Raw genomic sequence first — 20,834 nt, 5'->3', positions numbered from 1 at the left:
TTTGGTGCTGTAGTTTTTTAAAAGTTCCTTAAAATTAATAACTGGGAGCATCTGAGGACCTTGGTTATCAACAAGCAATGAAGTACTTTTATTGCTGGTGTCCAGGAGAGGGGTTTATATTACAGTGGTTCTCACTATTTTATCTAACCCCAACTATTCCCTATATATGCAAAATCACCATAGTCTGCACTTTTGCAATAGGATGAGACTGTTTATCCTAGTGAGATCAGTGCCCCAGCTTCAGCCCCATTAGTCATGTACTTCCAATAACGTTGGCTCTCTATCTCGGCTACTATAGAGTTTACCATATATGCCCTCTTCATTTTTGTGGATCTCTTCATCTTTTCTCTCTTTTTCTTTAATTCCCAGTCTTTGACTTCCCTCTGATGCTGCTATCGATGAGTCCTTTTTCTATCTCTCACTGACTGTCATCCCCAGAAGTCTGCACAATGTTTCACTGGGATGACCCTACCGTCTTAGTCATCTAGACTCAGATTATACAATAGACACAATCAAGACTGTCTTTCCAAGAGAAGATGTACTCTGTGTATCTTTGCTTTTGAGCAGTTTCTTTATAATGTCCTGGGTATGTTATTTCTTTGCATTTAGATTGCTTATATATGTTTTTCCTATACTCTCAGGATTTATAGGTTGATGTTTTCACTGTAGTTGGACAGTTTTTGGTCATGACTTCTTTAAATATATTTTCTGTCCAATTTTCTGTCTGTACCTTCCATTTGGAACTTCAATTACATGTATTTAAATGTCTGATATTTCCCACAGGCCACTGAGGCTTTGTTCAACTATTTTTCAATATTTTTTTCTTCTCTCTGTTCCTCAATGCTATTATTCTATTCTGTCTTCAGGTTTACTGATTTCTTTATTCAGCATTTTCTAACCTGCTGTTTACATTTCAGATCGTATATACCACCTGAGTTCTAGAATTCAATTTAGTTCCTACTTACAGGTATCATTCCACTTCTGAGATTTTCATTAATGAACTTACTGTGTCCATCTTTTTCTTTAAATTCTTCAGTGTGTATAATAGTTATTTTTAGAATAATTTGTCTACTAATCTAAACATTTGATTCATCTTGTAGTCACTTTCTATTGAGTGGGTTTTTTTGTTTGTTTGTTTGTTTTCCTCCTAATCAGTGGCCAGAAAATGTTTTCTTAAAGGGCCAGAGAAGAAATATTTCAGGCATTGTGGACTTTCCGGTCTCTGATGAAACTACTCAACTCTACCATTGGCTGCATTCCAGTGAAACTTTATTTATAAAAGCAGGTGGCTGTCTCACAAGCTGTAATTTGCCAGTCCCTGACCTATATGATTGTTCTTTTTTTTTTTTTCCTCTTATACACATGACTAGTGTAGTTGTTGTTTTGTGGTGAACATTTTAATTGACACATGATAGAAGGTCTAAATTTTGTTTTTTTCTTACTTTAAGCTACAGTTCAGATTTGGTTTTGCTTTTTTGTTGCTGTTGTTGTTCTTTTTCTCCCCAGAAACCCTTAAATAATTGGTAAATGCTCTTGACCTCTTCAAGTTCATTTTCATAATTGGTTAGGGCAAATCTGCTTTGAATTTGTCCATGGTCTTAAGGCATAGCTCTTATTAAAGGGCTGGGATTGGCTGACATTTTCAACAAAGGCCAGATAATGAAAATTTTAGGCTTTGCAGATGACATATGATTTTAATCACCTATTCTTATTTTTAACCATTTAAAGACATTTAAAAAATATTGATAGGCCATGGGCTATGCAAAAACAATCCACAGGCCAGATATGGCCTGTGAGGCATAGTTAGTTAACCCCTGGACAAAATCAGAGGATGCACTGGTACATTATAATCTCTTGTCGTAGGGCAGCTCTCTGGGATATAGGTTATCATACAGGTGAAATTATATACTTGCCTTCATCCTGCTTTCTTTTACTATATTAATAATAAAAAGCAATATTCAACTTGTATTTTCAAACATTTATGTAGATTCTATTATGTTATAGGCATTAGAGAATAGAAAAGTAAGTAAAATTAGCTCTAGGGGGTCAACTCTAAGGGTAGTAGGAAGGTAGGAAAAAGAGACCTTGAACTAGTTAATCGGTAAATAAACTAGACAATTACAGATTACATGTATGAGGGCATGGCAAACCACTCCAGTCTTTGCCTAGAGAATCCCACAGACAGAGGACTTAGCAGGGGGTTGCAAAGAGTTGGACATAACTGAAGCGACTTAGTATGCATGCAAGTATAAAGAAGGTGATAAGCATAGTAACAAAATAAAGAGTAAGAGTAGTATTAAGCTTCTGCAAGGTCCTTCTGGCCCAGAAGAGTGAATGGAATGTTGAGAAATCATGATCAATTGTTCAAAACAGCAGTTTATTGGACGGGATGGAAGGACGATTCATAATTACATCAGAACAACAGTGGTAGTTGGGACTGTTCCAAGCAACCCCAAATACATATTCACCCTAAAAGGGAACAAGAACCAGAAAGCTGGTCAAATTGTTTGAAAGCTCTGGGGGTAATCCGCATGAGAAATCATGGTGACCTCAACTCTGTTTGTGAAAATGGATTTGGAGAGGCACTGACAGATTTGAGAGATCGTACGGATCTCAAATCTGAAGGAGACTGTAGAGATGAGGAAGACGTAAGAGCCATGAGCGACACCTTGGTTTTATGGCCTCAACAAATGAATCAGAATCTCTTATGAGGAGATAGAAGAGGAAAGGAAGACTAGATTGATGGATACGGTGGAAAGGGAAGACAGATGAACGTGGATTTGGGTATATTGAGTTTGAGATGCTTAAGTAATACTTAAGTTGAAATAAACAGTAGTCTTTGGTTATTAAAACCCAGAACTCAGGCAAGATTTCAAAGTTGGGGGACAGGTGGGGAATTATCCTTTAAAAGATCTGTCTCAGGGGCTTCCCTGGTGGCTCAGTGGTAAATAATATGCCTGTCACTGCAGGAGACACGGGTTCCGTCCCTGGTCGAGGAAGGTCCACATGCCACAGAGTAACTAACCCATGTGCCACAACTACTGAGCCTGTGTTCTGGAGCCTGGGAGCCACCACTGCTGAGCCTACGTGCTGCAGCTACTGAAACCCGTATGCCCTAGAGCCCATGCTCCACAGCAAGAGAAGCCACTGCAATGAGACGCCGACGCATCGCAACTAGAGAAATAGCCCCCACTCGCCACAACTAAAGAAAAGCATGCACAGCAACAAAGACCCAGAATGGCCAAAAATAGGTAGGTAAATAAATAAAATTATTAAACAAAAATCTGTCCAGCCTTGGCATCTAGGGTGAGCAATACTATTCTGCTCTGAGCTCTCACAGCACCTCATTTCATACCTACTAAATGGCATTTTCTTCTGCCTTATTTTATCATTGCTTATTTCCACATTTCACACCTTCGAGAAGACTGCATACCCCTCAAAGGCAAGATACCTACTTACTTTGCCTTAAAGGTTAGATAGCTACTTTCCTGGTGGTGTACAGATGCTCAGTAGAAACTACTGAATAACGTCATTGTTCTAAGATGCCTAAGGATCAACGCTTCTTAAGATGACAGGTTTATAGGAGCAGCAGAGAAGCTGAGCCTTTGAAGAATCCACAGTGTGTTAAACCAGATGGGACCCACCTTTTTCAAGCTTGGGGTGAGGATGTGCCCATGAAGCGCTAGCCTGTTTATTAGGAGTTCATTTCTCTTAATGACAAATGTATCCAGAAGGACACATGACCACAAGCCTCTCTGGGCAAAACTGCATGCACTAAAGACTTTGCAAATTCAGATCTGATCCCTGCTCACCGGTTCATCAACCCTCCTAACTGCAGTCTTGTCAGCTTTGGTTTTTGTTGCTCTTAATCAGTCTGGTATCTATAAAGTTATGCTGGGGCTTCCCTGGTAGTTCAGTGGTAAATAATTCGTCTGCCAATGCAGGAGACACCAGAGATGCAGGTTCAATCCCTGGGTCGGGAAGATCCCCTGGAGAAGGAAATGTCAACTCAATCCAGTGTTCTTGCCTGGAGGATCCCATGGGTGGAGGAGCCTGGCGGGCTACAGTTCATGGGGTCGCTAAAGAAGCAGACACGATTAGCAAATGAACAGCAACAACAAAAGTTTTGTTGCAATTTCCCAAACTGCATCACCTGATTAGCTGAGGGGAGAAAATGGTTAAGTCTCAAGTTTTTAGTTTGAGGCAACTTTGCAAAAATATTCTGGACATGATGCTCTTGGCTATTTAGCAAATTATGCTTCCTGGGGCTGTGTTCCCAAATCACTTTATGCAAAGGGAAATGACTCTGCTTAGGAATACGCAGGAGCAAATAAGTAAAACCAGGTTAATCAAAACCACTTAAACATCAACTCAGCTATCTTGGAAACTGTCCTATGTTTAATTCAGACATCTATAAAAACATGCCTTTGGCTTAAAAGTGTCGAACCATAAATGCAGTCAAGATCAAGTGTATATAACCATAGAAAATAACACTGTAAAACTCGCTGAAAATGTTTAATCTCTGACTTATTCTTGGCAGAATAGTCTGTGAGTGTTACTCTCTGTGTACATATGCACTGCATCTTAGACAACGAGCTCACAGAAATGATGACTCTAAGCTTTCTATCCAGGAAGCTTGCTATACTCTTCACCACAACCTGTGAATTAGAAATACCATCAGAGCAAACAGAAACGTGCAAACAGTAACAGCAAAGGCATTGGTTTCCCCACATGCTTGAAGGACATTGTGCTGTCAAAACTGAGTGTGCCAATGACCCCGTCAGATCAACACAAGTTGCCCAAATGTTGGGAAATGTAATCTGAATGAAAGATCAAGCTTGAATCTTCTCGAAAATCCAAGACTTCCATCAAGAATAGCACTGATTCGTCCATTTGACGTGTTGTACCCTCAGGTAACACAGGAGTCTAGGACATAATCCTTGCCCTCCAAGAGAGGGCATATATATATATACATATGTATATACATATATATATATATATATATATACACATACACACACGTATATATATATACATATATATATGTGTTACATATATATATATATTTTTTTCTTTTAATCACCTATCAACTATCAACAGGGCTTTCCTGGTGGCCCAGATGGTAAAGAATATGTCTGCAATGCAGGAGACCCAGATTCAATCCCTGGGTTGGGAAGATCTCCTGGAGAAGGGAATGGCTACCCACTCCATTATTCTTGCCTAGAGAATCCCTTGAATGGAGGAACCTGGTGAGATACTGTTCTTGGAGTCAGACACAAAGAGTCAGACACGACTGAGTGACTCAGAACGCTAAACAGGGCACAAAAATCAAAGGTACCAAAACACATCAAAATCAACTATACCATCTTGCATCTGTTTAGTAGTAATGTCTTGGAGACTCACAGGACATGCATGAATCTTCCAGGGGTGCCGTTAACACACACACTGTGAAAGTTAGACAGTAAAGAAGGCTGAGCGCTGAAGAATTGATGCTTTCAAACTGTGGTGCTAGAGAACTCTTGAGAGTCCCTTGGACTGCAGGAGCTCAAACCAGTCAATCTTAAAGGAAATCAGTGCTGAATACCCATTGGAAGGACTGATGCTGAAGCTGAAATGCCAATACTTTGGCCACCTGGTGTGAAGAGTGACTCATTGGAAAAGACCCTGATGCTGCGGAGGATTGAAGGCAGGAGGAGAAGGGGGTGACAGAGGATGAGATGGTTGGATGGCATCACCGACTCAATGGACATGAGTTTGAGCAAACTCTGGGAGACAGTGGAGGACAGAGAAAGCTGACCTGCTGCAGCCCATGGGCTCACAAAGAGACACGACTTAGGGACTGAACAACGAACAACAAACCAGAACACAGTGCTGCAGCCTAGGTGGCTTAAACATTAGAAATTTATTTTTTCACAGCTCTGGAGGTCAAGAGTCTGAGATCAAGGTGTCAGGCAAGTTGGTTTCTTCTGAGGTCTATACTTCTGACTTGAAGATGGCCATGTTCTCCCTGTGTCTTCACATGGCTTTTCCTCTGTGTGTGTCTGTGTTCTCATCTCTTCTTCTTATAAAGACATCAGTCCTAATGGAGTAGAGCCCACCCATATGAACTCATTGTAACTCAATTACTTCTTTAAAGACCCATCTCTAAATACTGTCACATTCTGTTGTATGGGGGGGTGGTTAGAATTTCAACATATGAATTTGACTGGACATGATTCAGCCCATAATAATATGATAATTTAGTATCTCTAGGGTGAGGTTAGGGCATCAGAATGTTTTACCAACTAAGTTTGACAAAAAAAGAAAAAAAAATGGTAGTTTTCATTAATACTCTAGGTGGCCTCTGGGGTGTACAGTGAGAAGCACTGGGCTTCCCAAGTGGCTCAGTGGTAAAGAATCCACCTGCCAATGCAGGAGACGTGGGTTTGATCTCTGGGTCAGGAAGATTCCTTTGGAGAAGGAAATGGCAACCCACTCCAGTATTCTTGTCTGGGAAATCCCATGGACAGAGGAGCCTGGCGGGCTACAGTCCATGGGGCCACAAAGAGTTTGACACAACTAAGCGACTGAGCATGCACACACACATTGAGAAGCATTAACTAAGTGACATGTGATGATCTTGTATCAGCCCTCCTCTATCTGCAGGGATCTGGGTGATTCCTTGTGGCTGAAAGAGAATGTCTTACTTATCCAAAAAAGGAATAAGCTCTGACATGCCTCTCAGGCTCATGGCAACTTAATGAAATAAACAAATGTAGGTAAAACATCTGGCCCTATGTCCTCTGTGGATGGAAGCTGATAGCTGCCTTTCCTTGGTCTATCAATCCAAGGTCTATCAATGCCAAAAGGTAGTGCTGATCCACACAGCCATCAGGGAAGCATTTTGGAAAATGATACAAGACTTGGCTTTTAGCAAACCTTTAACCAAGCTCGCGGCTCTGCAATTCTCCCAAGTTTAGCATATGTCCCCCGTGTATCACTAAAGGTTCTTTGATCACAGGCCAAAGTAATGAATTCTGACTAACTTCAGCAGAAAAAGAGATCACTGGAAGGGTATGCGATAATTCCAGGGAGAGTTGGATAACCAAGCTTAAGTATAAAAAGAGGAAGCAGGGTGGATCTGCAAGGATAACTTTAGGAAGGGGCTTCCTCACTTAGTCGTATCAGGATGTCGCCCCTGAAATGAATCAACTCCAGCTTGTTGTTGTAAGTTTTTTCTCCCCTATTGTGTATCACTGCCATCCACATCTGCCGCAGTTTCAATGAGCTTTTTTTTTTTTTCTTCTTCTTTCATGTATTGATTTTTAGTTGCTCAGTCATGTCCAACTTTTGGCAACCCCATGGCTCCTCTGTCCACAGAATTCTCTAGGCAAGAATACTGGACAGAAAGTGAAAGTCACTCAGCCATGTCTGACTCTTTGTGACCGCATGAACTATACAGTCCATGGAATTCTCCAGGCCAGAATACTGGAGTGGGTAGCCATTCCCTTCTCTAGGGGATCTTCCCAACCCAAGGATCGAACCCAGGTCTCCCACATTGCAGGCAGATTCTTTACCAGCTGAGCCACCAGGAAAGTTATTCCCTTCTCTAGGGGATGTTCCTGATGCAGGGACCAAACCTCAGTCTCCCACATTTCAGACAGATTCTTTACCATCTGAGCCATCAGGGAAGTCCTTCAGTGAGAGTGTCCTCCTAAATTTCATATACTCAAATCCTAATGCCCAATGTGATAGTTGTTGGAGGTGGGGCCTTTGGGGGGGTGATTAGGTCATGGGGGTGGGGCTCTCACAAATGGGATTAGTGGCCGCATTATAAAAAGACCCCAGAGAGATCCCCTGCCCTTTCCACTATGTCAGGCTATAATGAGAAATCAGCTCCTCACAAAACATCCTGGCACCCTGACCTCAAGCTTCCGGCCTTCAGAACAGTGAGAAATACATTTCTGTTGTTGATAAGTCACCCAGTTGTGGTATTTTGTTATAACAGCCTGAATGGACTAAGACCCCCATCAACATCTCAGTAGAGGGAATCCCATCGGCTGCCTGGGCCATATCTATATTATTTGGCTTATTTATTACCTCTGTAAGAATGAACATGGGGCTTTCCAAGTGTCTCAGTGGTAAGGAATTCACCTGTCAAGCAGGAGAGGAGGATTTGATCTCTGAGTCAGGAAGATTCCCTGGAGAAGGAAATGGCAACGCACCTCAGTATTCTTGCCTGGGAAATCCCATGGACAGAGGAGTTTGATGGGTTACAATCCATGGGGTCACAAAGAGTCAGACATGACTGAGCAACTAAACAGCAAGAAAGAATGAACATGTGAGGGAAGAGAATTAACCCCGAGAGCACATAGAATGCTGTTCTCTGAGAGCAGGGATGCTTGCTGGACACCAACAATAAGCAAGCATGTGTCCACTCCACCTGCTATGTACTTGCAAACAGCACAGCCTGAGTAAGGGCTCTCTAAAGACAGAGCTAATGATGAGCTTATGATACGGTTATGATGGAGTATAGGAGGCCTTGTTGTCTGATGAAAACTTGCCTCTTTCTTCACCCAAGTAGAGGAAAGTACACATACTTATTTATTTGATTCCTGCCCCATTCTCCCTGTTCCCTATCAAGTTTTTTTTCCTGGAATGGTATTTAGATCTCAGAAGTACACTGCAGGAGGGTAAGTCTTCACTGAGACATCAGTCATAGAAATGAGGAATGCTGATGACAAATTGAAATGTCAGCATTATTAGCAGTTTTGTTGGAAGCTGTTTGATACTGATTTAACGATGAAACAAGAAATAGGACAAATGTGCCCTGGAAAGGTGGGGATGCTGACTTGGGAAACTAGGCTGAAATGAAAGCAAAGGAAAAGGAAAATAAATATTAGGCCAAGTGTGCGAAATGTAATAACTCTGGAGTCTTCCCCAGAGGAAACAGTGAAATGTCTCAGCAGATGCAAAGGAGGACAGATGTATTATCACACATGTGAGTGCCAGGATTCAGCATCTAAGATGCAGGGAGGTGGCTACCTGTACATCTCTCTATGTAACTGCACTTCACTATGAAGCTGGGAAAACTAGTGTCTGTAGCTAGTCGGCTGGTTTCTTGATGCATTATCCTTCTAGCTCATCTGTTATTGATCTTTTGAATATTGGAGAACCCATGAGATCTGGAAAGAAGGGTGTGCAAAAATGAAGGCAACTTTTAAAAAAAAATTTTAATGTATTTATGAATTTCTTATTTTAGTAGGGAAGCTGCCCTTGGAGATTTTTCTGGTGGTCCGAATTACAGTCAGTTCTACAAGTAGAGAGCTAATTACTTTGCTGAAGTTGAACCTCCAATACTTTGGCCACCTGATGCAAAGAGCCAACTCATTGGAAAAGACCCTGATGCTGGGAAAGATTGAGGGCAGGAGGAGAAGGGGATGACAGAGGATGAGATGGTTGGATGGCATCACCAACTCCACAGACATGAGTTTGAGCAGATTCCGGGAGATGGTAAAGGACAGGGAAGCCTGGTGTGTTGCAGTCCATGGGGTTGCAGAGAGTTGGACACACTTCGGGACTGAACAACAACAAACTCCCTTTGGTTGGGAAAAATCTTTAAGATGGGACCATTAGTTTTATAAGATTAAAGCAAGCATCAATCTTTTTTTTCCTTGTGTGTGCACACCTGAATATACATGGAAGCAAAGAACCAGGTAGGGGCAATGATGGTGAGTCATCTAAGTCATGCACACTGGATTTCTGTCGCCTCTTCAGTATTTGGCAAAGATTTGTTGTTGTTCAGTCACTTTGCCAACCACCAAAGCCTGACTTTAACAGAGTTTTGGGGATGTTAACATAGACGATAATGTTCATGCCTCTAGAAAAGTGGTTCTGAAGACAGAATGATCTAGACAGGCAAGTTTCCAGATACTTGTTGAGAAAAGAGAATATTTTGGAGCAGCTGAACATCAGTTTGCATGGGACAAGCCCCGTGATACACATGTGGACAATGTCACTCTCGATGTGGAGTTCCAGAAATTACTTACTGGGGGATCCCGAGAAAGAGAATAAACTTTTACCTCCATTCTAGACTGATGGGTTAGCACATAAAAATCAGCATAATTTTATTTTGGTTTCAAGGCCCTGTATCAGCTCTCTAGAAGTCATCTCATTTGGGAATGGAAGAAGGTAGTTCATTAGAAGCCTTTGAAAAGAAGGAATCACTTTTAAAGAGATACAGAGGCTTCTTAAATTTTTTGCTTTAATGTAAAATATATTAATGTGCATTAATTTATTGACCTTTGATGTTGAGTCCAAGGCCTTTGAGTGTCGAATGGAATCCCTCATCATCTTTCCCACACAAACCTCATCTGCATTTCTCAGTCTCCAGTGGAAGTCAGCCAACCATGGCTTGGGGGCCAAACCTGACCCAACCCTTGTTCTTGCAAATAAAGTTTTATTGGAGCAAAGCCTTGCTCGTTCATTTTGCCCATGGCTGTTTAAGTGCTACAAAGACAATTTTGAATAATAGCAGTAGAAACTATATAGCTGTGAAGCTTAAAAGACTCATTATCTGGCCCTTTACAGCAAAAGTTTGCCAAGCTCTGATCTATACTATCAGTTCTGGCTTTGTTTAATGTTACGCAAGAATTCCAAGATGCATTTGAAAAGTTCTGAATGCAGAATCTTTCCAGATTTTTGAGGGTTCTTTTTCGGCTAACATGTTACCATCCTCTTACAGCTAAGCCAAATAATGTTTGAGGCTTGCTTTCATAGAATGTTTCCAAAGCATTAACTGTTTTCAGAGAAACAGCTCTTTTTCTTATTGCACTCATTTTTCACCAGTTTACATAATATTCCACTAAATAATGTAATTACAATAACAAGTGCAGCTGGCAGAAGCAGGTCTGGGAATAAATACAACTGACTCTTGGCAAGCAGACACCTCAACGGGTGAAGAGAAAGGTGAGGTTGCACAAAACAGTCAGTTCACAGGCTGCACAGACATCTGTCAATATGTTTTATAAAGGGATAGGACAGTGTGTGTGTTACTCTGGCTGGTTTGATAAGTGGAGGCCAATTAGGTATGTTTTTCCATCCGGGTCCTTTTACACAGCATCTCTCATTTCAGGAAATTATCATTTTCCCTTGTACCATTTTGTGCTGGTCTTTTGACAAATGCTCATCTTCTCCACGAACCTGTAAGGTTTAGGAGAATGGGAGCCATGTAGGTTTTGCTATACCCGTCTGTCTCCAACACTTGGCACAGTGATGGGCATATGGTACATGATCCAAAAACACTTCTTGGGCTTCCCTGGTGGCTCAGTGGTAAAGAACCCGCCTGCCAATGCAGGAGACATGGGTTAGACCCCTGATCCAGGAAGATGCCACGGGCCGAGAAGCAACTAAGCCCTTGTCCCACAACTACTAAGTCCGTGCTCTAGACCAAGGAGCTGCAACTACTGAAGTCTGCGTGCCCTAGATTCTACAATATTAACATTAATGTAGTTAATATTTATTTTTAAAGCAACTCATTTTTAACCTAAATAGATGGACTTGCCAAGGAAACTTCGTGCTGTGTCTGCAAAAGAAAACCGTATCTACAATCATGAATGTAAGAGAATGCAATGAGAAGCCTGGGCACTTTAGCTAAAGAGCAACCCCCTGCTTGCCGCAACAAAAGAAAAGTCTGCAGCGATGAAGAGCAGTACAGCCAAAAATAAGTAAGTAAAATTATATTAAAAAAAAAAACAAAACAGAGCTGACCATGTTGATTTGCATGTAGGCCCTTTCCCTTATCTATACACCCCTGAAAAACCAAACAAACAAACAAATGAACTGCATGAATAAATAGCTAAAGGGAAGCAGGCAATCTTACTTAGAATGTGCCATTCGAAACCTGTAATCCCCAAACCATGAGTCTTGTGAGGTCATTTCAAGGAGTAGGGAGCTGACGTTTCTTTCCCTGCTCTCCTAAGACCCATTGAGGATGGGTTGGCCTTTTGGAGGGTGGGGGGCAGAGAGACAGGGAAAAACGGCTTTGCTATTGACAGCTCACTTCCCAGGAGGTTGGGAACGTTTCATTTTCTGATGCCCGGATGAAGGCAATGGGTTTAAGCCAAGAGGATCATTAGCCATTTGCATTCTGCAATCCACATCACTCTTGCACCGAGCAGAAATGAGAAACTTGCTTCTAACTGGCAAATTAAATATTGATAAGGCAGATCTGCTCAACAACATCTTTCACAAGGCTGGCACCATCATTTTAGTGTTTCTAAAACTTCCGTCATTTGCATTCCAGTGTCACGATTTTTGTCATAACTGCAGGCAATCTGTAACATTATGTAGTTAATATTTATTTTTAAAGCAACTCGTTTTTAACCTAAATAGATGTACTTGCTGAAGAAACTTTGTGCTGATGCTTCAAACAGAAAACCGTATCTACAGTCATGAATGTAAGTTAACAGAAAAAAATTAATACCTAATAATTATTACCAACCTTTACCAGACACTGTTCTAAGACACTAATGCACCTCATGTGCATTAATTATTTTAATCTTTGTTTGCTGGCATGCACATACACACAACTTATTAAATGCGTGCAGCTATAATCTCCATTAAAAGAGGAGGAATTGGAGGAAGAGAAGATTTAAGTAACAGGCTTAAGTACTAAATCGCAGAGTCTAGATTTTTATCTCAGTAGGCCTAGCTCCAGGCCCCTTGTTCTTAACTTCGATATTTTGCAAACAGTGTTTTTAAAGTCTGGATAGATGCCTTGGCTGCTGTAGGCTTTAAGCCTGAGGCATGCTCTGTTTCTGTTATAAAAAGAGGTTAGAAATTGGTAGAGACTTGTTAAAGATTCCTCATTTAAACAGGGTTTCTCATTGACATAAAGAGGATCCAAAGAGAATTGAAAAGGGAGTAACTTCCTAAGTGATTCATCATTTCCTTTTGACTTGAAGTTCACCACCTGGAGGCTGGATCATGCAGGGTAAGTGTCTCACACTTTCGGAAACACTGAGCTCTGAGTGGGATGATATCGTTTAGTCACTAAGTCATATCTGACTCTTGAGGCCCCATGGACTGTAGCCCGCTGGGCTCCTCTGTCCATGGGATTCTCCAGGCAAGAATACTGGAGTGAGTTGCCATTTCCTTCTCCAAGAGATCTTCCTGACCCAGAGATTGAACTCGCAGTGGCAGGCAGATTCTTTACCACTGAACCACCTGGGAAGCCCTTAAGTAGGGTGTCGCATACTTATTTCCCAGTAGTATGCTACTGTGGCATACTTATTTTGCTCAGCTCTGGCCTCCAAGTTTGGAAAGTATAGCAAACTTCCTTGGGGATATTTACTCACTGGCAATGATCTTCTTTCTCAGATTATTCAGTCATCCCTCAATAGTTGACCCTGGGCAACTGGCTTTATTTACACTGCCCCTTTAACACAGCTGATTGGACCAGAGTGAGGAACTGACCGAAGGCTGGGCCAACCAGATTCCTTTTCCAGGATATCGATAATCAGGATTCATGAAGACTCAGTCCCTGTACCTGTAGGAACAAATGCTGCATAAATCATAGCAGCTGGAAAGTGCAATGTGCCTAAAGAAGGTGAAGAGAGTCTTCAAAACGCAAAGCAAAAGAGTGAACCCACAGGATAACCAAACAGAAGAGGTAGGAAAAAGCTGCCTGAATCCTGATAGCTTTCAGCTTCTAAGCTTTGTTCCTTGTGAGGCCTGATTGCTTGCCTTTTCTGCCTAGGCTGGCCCAAGCCAGTTTATTTCATCTGCTAATGAAGTGAGGGGTGGTTTTCTTCTGAAGACATTACCACTCCATCAGGTACAGAACCCATCCTCTGATTTATTTTTTTTTAGTTTGGGGGTAGTGTGGGTACAGACAGACTCTGAACACACTTTCTGGCATGCTAATCCTAGTGGGAGGGCTTCCTTGATGGCTCAGAGGGTAGGGAATCCGACTGCAATGCAGGAGATACAGGAGACTCAGGTTCAATACCTGGGTCAGGAAGATCCCCTGGAGAAGGATATGGTAACCCACACCAGTATTTGTCCCTGAAAAATCCCATAGACAAAGGAGCCTGGTGGGCTACATGGGGTCGCAAAGAGTAGGACATGACTGAGCAACTAACCACACTCAACACACCTTCCTAGTGGGAAGAAGGATGAGAGGACCAGTTGGAAGAATGTAAGATCAATAATTCAGAAGATCATTGATGATGAGTATATACTTTTTGAGGGAAGAGCTTTATAAAAGTCATTTAATTCAATCAACAATCCTTTGAGAAAATCTCCCTATTTTGCACATAGAGAAACTCAAGCATAGAGAAACAGGAACCTAAAACCGTCACCAGAGCTCCTAACTGCCCCTAACCACTCAAACTATGCTGCCTCCCGTGATATTCATCTGCCATGTTACAGGTAAAATTTAAGTCCACAGATGATTCTGATCCACCTGGGAGCCAAACCTTCACCTGCCCAGTGATGACTTGACCAAACTTCTTCAACAGTCACTCATCCAAATCCACCAGCTGAGAGCCACAGCACAAAGGATCCCTTTGTAACCAAGTATTTTATATGAATGCAAATAAAAATGATTTTTGGATTCTATGACCATACAATCTTTCCCACTGGGAGATTGATGAGAGCAACAATAATGTACTAAAATCATACAATTTCTCTCTTAGTTGTTTGTTTCTTTGTTGGCTTCCCTTTTGGGGGGCTTCCCTTGTGGCTCAGCTGGTAAAGAATCTGTCTGCAATGTGGGAGACCTGGGTTTGATCCCTGGGTTGGGAAGATCCCCTGGAGAAGGGAAAGTCTACCCACTGCAGTGTTCTGTCCTGGAGAATTCCATGGACTGTATAGACCATGGGGTTGCAGATAGTTGGACGTGATTGAGCAACTGTCACTCACGTTGTTGGTTTCAGGTGCTGGAGAGGTAAATATTGACAGGTGGGTTATGACAACTGTCCAACTGGCATTGTTGGGCATAGGTTGGCAGCAAACCTGAGTAATTGCAGCCCTACAGTGTCAAGAGAACTTTCAATGCACAGATTTTGTGATGAGCCCCTGTGAGCTACCACCCCAAAGGGATCCAGCAACAGTATGAAAAGATAAACTAGAAGAAGGCTTAGCCTACTCTAGATTGACAAAATTTAGGATGGAGGAATGAACAGGTTTTCTGTTCTGTTGTTTGCTCACTGGCAATGAGAGTAATTCCAATAGCCTTCCGAGAAGGGTGAGTCATCACTCAGAATGACTGGCTGGAGGCCTTCTCTTGGGAGGAGTAGAGGCCAGGAACTCATGGATGATATGTCTGGGGCTGAGCTAGGTCCTGGAGTGAGGTCTTTGGTCTGCTGCCCATACCCGATGATGAGGGAAAATCAGCAAAGACAGGATCCAGGATGGTTCCAAAGAATATAAGGTAAAATACAAAGAGAGTGCCAAGCTGGGTAGAAAAGGTGGTTAGGATGGGGAGATGCGATTCCTGAGACTGGCAGAGAAAGCATCTGTTTCAGATTCCACGACCCAGAGTTCGGGCATAGCTGAGGCTGTAAGTGTGGTTCCCGGAGTCCTACGTGCAGGGTTGAAGGGGTTGACAGGAAACCAGCAACACGAGGGACAGAGAGGACTCATGGGGATTCCTTTCATGGCCGACGCTAGTGGGAAATTCCACCAACCAACATGCTCCTCTCCTTCCTGTTTAAGCGAATCCTATCGCCTTCCGGTGACAATGTGCCTGTCCCTGGGGGACGGGGGGAGGGAGCGGAAATCATGGCCACTGTGGCCAATCACTGATCTCCCAAGTCGCTCTGGCAGTGATTGGCATGGTGATTGGCTAATGAGATGAAAAAGAACATCTGCCTAGAAGGTTTCTGGGAACGATTTTCCTCCAATCACAATCAAAAGAAAAAGCTCCTCTTAGTTTTCAGTCCTGATGAGAATGTTGTGTCCAGCATGTGATGCTGCTTCTTCCTCTGGGAAGAAGGAAAGAAAGACTGAGAGACACAAAGATTCTAGATTACTGCTTCCTACCCCCAAATCCACCAAATAAACACTGAAATTGGGAGGTAACCAGATAGTTTTATGTTTTAAAGAATGCTTAGCTTTGCTGTAACTTTCAGACAGTAACGTTCTGACTGGAAAAACAAAAACAAAACTGCAATAATTTTCCAAGTGTTTCTCCGAGTATTCTGCATCCCCAAGTGGTCTGTGATCAGATGAGTTTGCAAAAAATTGCATACAGAGAGGAGAGGGAGGCTCATGAAGAGGTGATACATGTATAATTATGGCTAATTTGCATTCCTGTATGGCAGAAACCATCACAACATTGTAAAGCAATTTTCCTCCAATTAAAAAAATAAATTAATTTTAATAATGTGTATTATCACCATCTCTGTATTTTGTTTTTGCACATTAAAGGCTCTGAGAAGTCCTGCAGCTGAAAAGAAAGTAAGTTTAACTCTCTTTAACATAATGAATTGAGTAAAGAATATTTTTAATATTTTATAATATCTTTTAGAATAAGTACCTCACAGAATGCATTTTTTTTGAGGGGGGAATAGGATTTGTGAGAAAAGGAGAATAAGAGGGGTTTTGGATGTACCAATACCTACAGGTGTCTACATGCACTAAATATGGTTGAGTAGCTGCATCTTTTTGTATTATCTGCTGTTCCAGGAGGCTAAGATAAAGGGGGTACATTGTATAACCATCCAATTGCCTCCTTGAAATCTGACAACTTAACAATGTACTGGTGAAGGGATATAAACTTGGCAACATGGCCGTGGTCCAATAATCCTGGACTACAAATGAAGTTTGCTGTATTTAAAACATGTTTTAAGAAGTGTGGCTGGCAGATAGACATCCTTCAATGATGCTGGTAAGTAAACCACTATTTTTCTCCCACTGCCTCTTTTTCTAAGGAAAAAAGAAATACCGCATTTCATTAAAATAGCCAGGTATTTCAGATGAGAGCCAGATTTCTTTTCAGGAACACCCCAAAAGTGTATCTCCCTAACAAAAAAGCAATCACCTTCCTCAAGAAAGTTTTCTTTTCAGGTAATAGGAGGGCAGAGTATAAACGCAAGAGAGGACTAAAAGGAAAGGAGGGATCAGGTAGGGAGAAAAAGGAGGAGGAGAAGGAAAACAGAAAAAGAGAAGATGGAGAAAATATCCATAGACAAGACACAGCTGTCAAAGATGAGACAGAGTCTAATAACAGTTGGGTGTCTCCCAGGAGGGAACTGGATGCCTAAGATTCAAATAGGAAGGGAAATTTTCACTGCATTCCCTTGGGCACCATTTAAATTTCAAACCCCATAAATGTGTTTCCTATCGATTGGAATGTATCTATCAATTCAAAACATAAATTACTTTAAAATGTAAAAGCAGACTATAACAGCAGCAACAAAGCTCCAGTCCCTGGTATCAGGGATGGTCTTATACAGGGCTTTTGGAGCACCAGGTTGGAGTTAACTGTATGACTCCTCATATCAAATCACAGCTTGAAATGTATTCAACAGAGTGTGTGTGTGTGTGGCGGGGGGAGGGGGGGTGTGCTCCATTCTTGTTCTTCAACCACACCCCTGTTGACAGTGCCCCCATCAGTGCAAAATAATAAAGCCCTCCGACTGCACACAAGTACTTCATTACCTCCTGCGTCCTTAATTTGCCGGGGGAATCTCATTTGCCATAGAGATTTCAATTTTTTCTTAATTCTGAGGAATTTATCAAGGCCTCCTGGAGACAAAAAAAAAAAAAGCACGCATTCCTCTTTATCTAGCTCTGACCTAGTTCTGGCCACATCGTCCCCATCTAAACAGGAAGAGAAATCTGAAGTTGCAATACATTATTTACTAGGATGAACCAGTAATTCAGACTGCAGGGAAAAGCAATAAGAGACTTCAGGAAAGCTTAAAACGTCTTGAAGGCTGTTTCATGAAGAAGTCACAGCTAATGCAGGCACAGGTACTTAGGAGTGAAGTGGGGAGAGATGAGAGGTTAATCCATAGGGCTGTGCTGGGATGCCACATACAGTAAATATGCATAAAAGCAGAAAGCTTCAACCCACCAGCTCTCCGTTCCACACAACTGGATTTTGTTGTTTGTTTTACATAAGGATTTAACACACCTGATGCCAAAAGCTATTGTAAAATGGAAATAACTCTGCAAATCATTGTCATCTTGAGACTGGCAGGAAGTAAAGGCTCTGAAAAGTTACAAGGCAGAGAGTATAAACAACATGAGAACGCTTCAATAAACTAGGCGGCTGTAAGCTCTCTTCAAGCACAAGGCTTTCTTAACCCCTAACCTTGCTGTTATGATTTTAAAAGTAACAGATTCCTTTCGTTTTTATAACAAACATGACTGGACGGCACACAGTCCAGTAAAAATTGCCAATTTCCACCAGTGACATTAAAGACAGGCCAACTATGACTTCACATTCATCCATCCAAAACATGATGCATTTTTTAAAAAACACAAATGGGGGGTGGAGGAAGCAATCCAGACATTTCTTAAGATACCATACCCAGGCCATCAAGGATCTCAACCATGACACCTTCATGGCAGAACAAAGCAGAACCAAGCTGCTCTGATACACAAACTGTTCTCTGCTCTCATCGAGGCAACACTGTTTACAACCAATGCACTTCAGCACTGGGAGAGTTTCATTTTTAGGAAGGTAAATAGCATTTGAGTTTTAAAATTCTGTCTCCTCCTAGACACACACATGCCACCAAAACTAAAAGGTCTAGGGAGGATTCAAATTCTCCTAGAAAATGTCCTTGACTTAGTAGCGGCTCACCCACCCCAGTTAACAGCCATGTAGCATTTGAGCCACTCAGCAAAGAGCCTGGCGTTCACATTAAGGAGGCAGCAAGGCGTTCTTTTGACCTTTGTTATTACTTAGACCTCGTATCGTCCATAAAAAGAGTACAATGATGTCAAACAAATTCCAGAAAAGAAGTATTTATTGCTGAATCTAAATCAAAAAATCCATATCTACTATAATGGCACTTCAAAAGAAGATATACTGTATTTACCAACTCAATCAATACTAAATTAGCCGGGATAAATATTTTCAACTCAACTGGTCTTAAGATGAAGCCCGTTATTTAGAATCCTGTGTCTGGGGAGAGACAGGGAAATTTTTGCTTATCACACAGAAACGAGACCCAGGAAGAATTTTACAAGCACATACACCTACCCTTAGCTGCTCTCTTTCACAATTCATCTGTTGTCTTGAAACCTACAAAGAGAAGGAAAAGAGGGGGGGAAATCAGATGGTTCTGCATGAAAACATCATGAAAGAAAATGCAAAATTACTTCTAATCACTTGGTTCAAAGTAGACCCAGAATTAATTAATTATGCATTTAATGTTTTCTTTAGGTCCAAATAGCTTCCATTTCTTTTGGAGTTTCAATTGTGTCATCCAGAAACACAACTAGAATGAGCTACAGTCTTGACGGTAGATAAAGAGAGGGATGTGAACGAGGGCGCGGGAGGTAGAATCTGACCAGGGTGAAGCTTTCCCTCTTGCCCCAACAAGTTCAGGCATTCCTCATGGAAGGTCCACTTACTCAACCATTAAACAGAATGAAGTAATGTCATCTGCAGCAGCATGAATGGACCTAGAGATTGTCACGCTGAGTGAAGTTAAGTCAGATAGAGAAGGAGAAATATATGACATCCCTGATAGGTGGAATCTAAAAATAAATGATACACAAGAGCTTATTTACAAAACAGAAAGAGACTAACAGACTCAGAGAATGAACTTATGGTTGCCAGAGGGGAATGGATAGTTAGGGAGTTTGGGATTGACATGTACACTCTGCTGTATTTAAAATGGATAACTGGCAAGGACCTACGACAGCACAGGGAACTCTGCTGAATACTGTGTGGCAGCCTGGGTGGGAGGGGGGTTTGGAGGAGAATAGATGTACATGTATGTGTATGGCTGAGTCCCTCTGCTGTTCCCCTGAAACTGCCACAGCATTGTTAGTTGGCTATACTCCAATATAAAATGAAAAGTAAAAAATAAAAAAGATGGTCAGGGATAAGCACTGGTCAGCACACAGCATCTTTGCTGATGCTAAGGGCCCACAGTATCACCTATCACCTGGCAGGTGGGTTACATTTTATGGTCCAGTTCTAATCAGATAGCAGTATGTCCCTGAGGACTGTGTTGGGGGAAATTCTGAGGTCAGTGCTTATATCAGAGAAGGGAACTCTGATCAACTTGTGATATCTCCCACAAGCTCAAAAAAGGAAAAGATTAGTGATACCTATGCCATGCCCTAGGACTTCCCTGGTGGCTCAGACAGTAAAGTGTCTGTCTACAATGCGGGAGACCCGGGTTCGATCCCTGGGTCAGGAAGATCCCCTGGAGAAGGAAATGGCACCCCACTCCAGTACTATTGCCTGGAAAATCCCGTGGACAGAGGAGCCTGGTAGGCTACAGTCTATGGGGTCGCAAAGAGTCGGACAGGACTGAGCAACTTCACTCTCATTATGCCATGCCCTACCAAAATGTGCTTCTTAAAAGCAAGGAGTTGACTCACTGGAAAAGACTCTGATGCTGGGAGGAATTGGGGACAAGTGGAGAAGGGGATGACAGAGGATGAGATGGCTGGATGGCATCACTGACTCGATGGATGTGAGTCTGAGTGAACTCCGGGAGTTGGTGATGGACAGGGAGGCCTGGCATGCTGTGATTCATGGGGCCGCAAAGAGTTGGACATGACTGAGTGACTGATCCGATCTGAAAAGCAAGGATGTGTCTTTAGAATAACCATATAATTTGTTGACCGGACAGAAAAAAAAAAAAAAAAAATATATA

At 41.9% G+C, this 20,834-nt stretch overlaps 1 long non-coding RNA gene across 2 annotated transcripts; it reads left to right on the top strand.

Moving 5' to 3' along the window:
- The first annotated feature begins 12,725 nt into the window (after positions 1 to 12,725).
- On the top strand, positions 12,726 to 14,601 carry LOC129637875 (uncharacterized). Of its 2 annotated transcripts, none has more exons than XR_008707614.1 (4): positions 12,726 to 12,973; positions 13,360 to 13,651; positions 13,739 to 13,816; positions 14,413 to 14,601. It is a non-coding gene; the product is annotated as an uncharacterized LOC129637875 (long non-coding RNA). The 2 variants fall into 2 exon arrangements; XR_008707615.1 differs by having other exon boundaries at positions 12,747 to 12,973; positions 13,488 to 13,651.
- The last annotated feature ends 6,233 nt before the right edge of the window (positions 14,602 to 20,834 follow it).

This window comes from Bubalus kerabau, chromosome 23 (genome assembly GCF_029407905.1).
Source record: "Bubalus kerabau isolate K-KA32 ecotype Philippines breed swamp buffalo chromosome 23, PCC_UOA_SB_1v2, whole genome shotgun sequence".
In the NCBI taxonomy this organism is placed as follows: Eukaryota; Metazoa; Chordata; class Mammalia; order Artiodactyla; family Bovidae; genus Bubalus; species Bubalus kerabau.
Note: the sequence above shows the minus strand (reverse complement) of the source record. Positions and strands in the feature narration are given on the sequence as shown.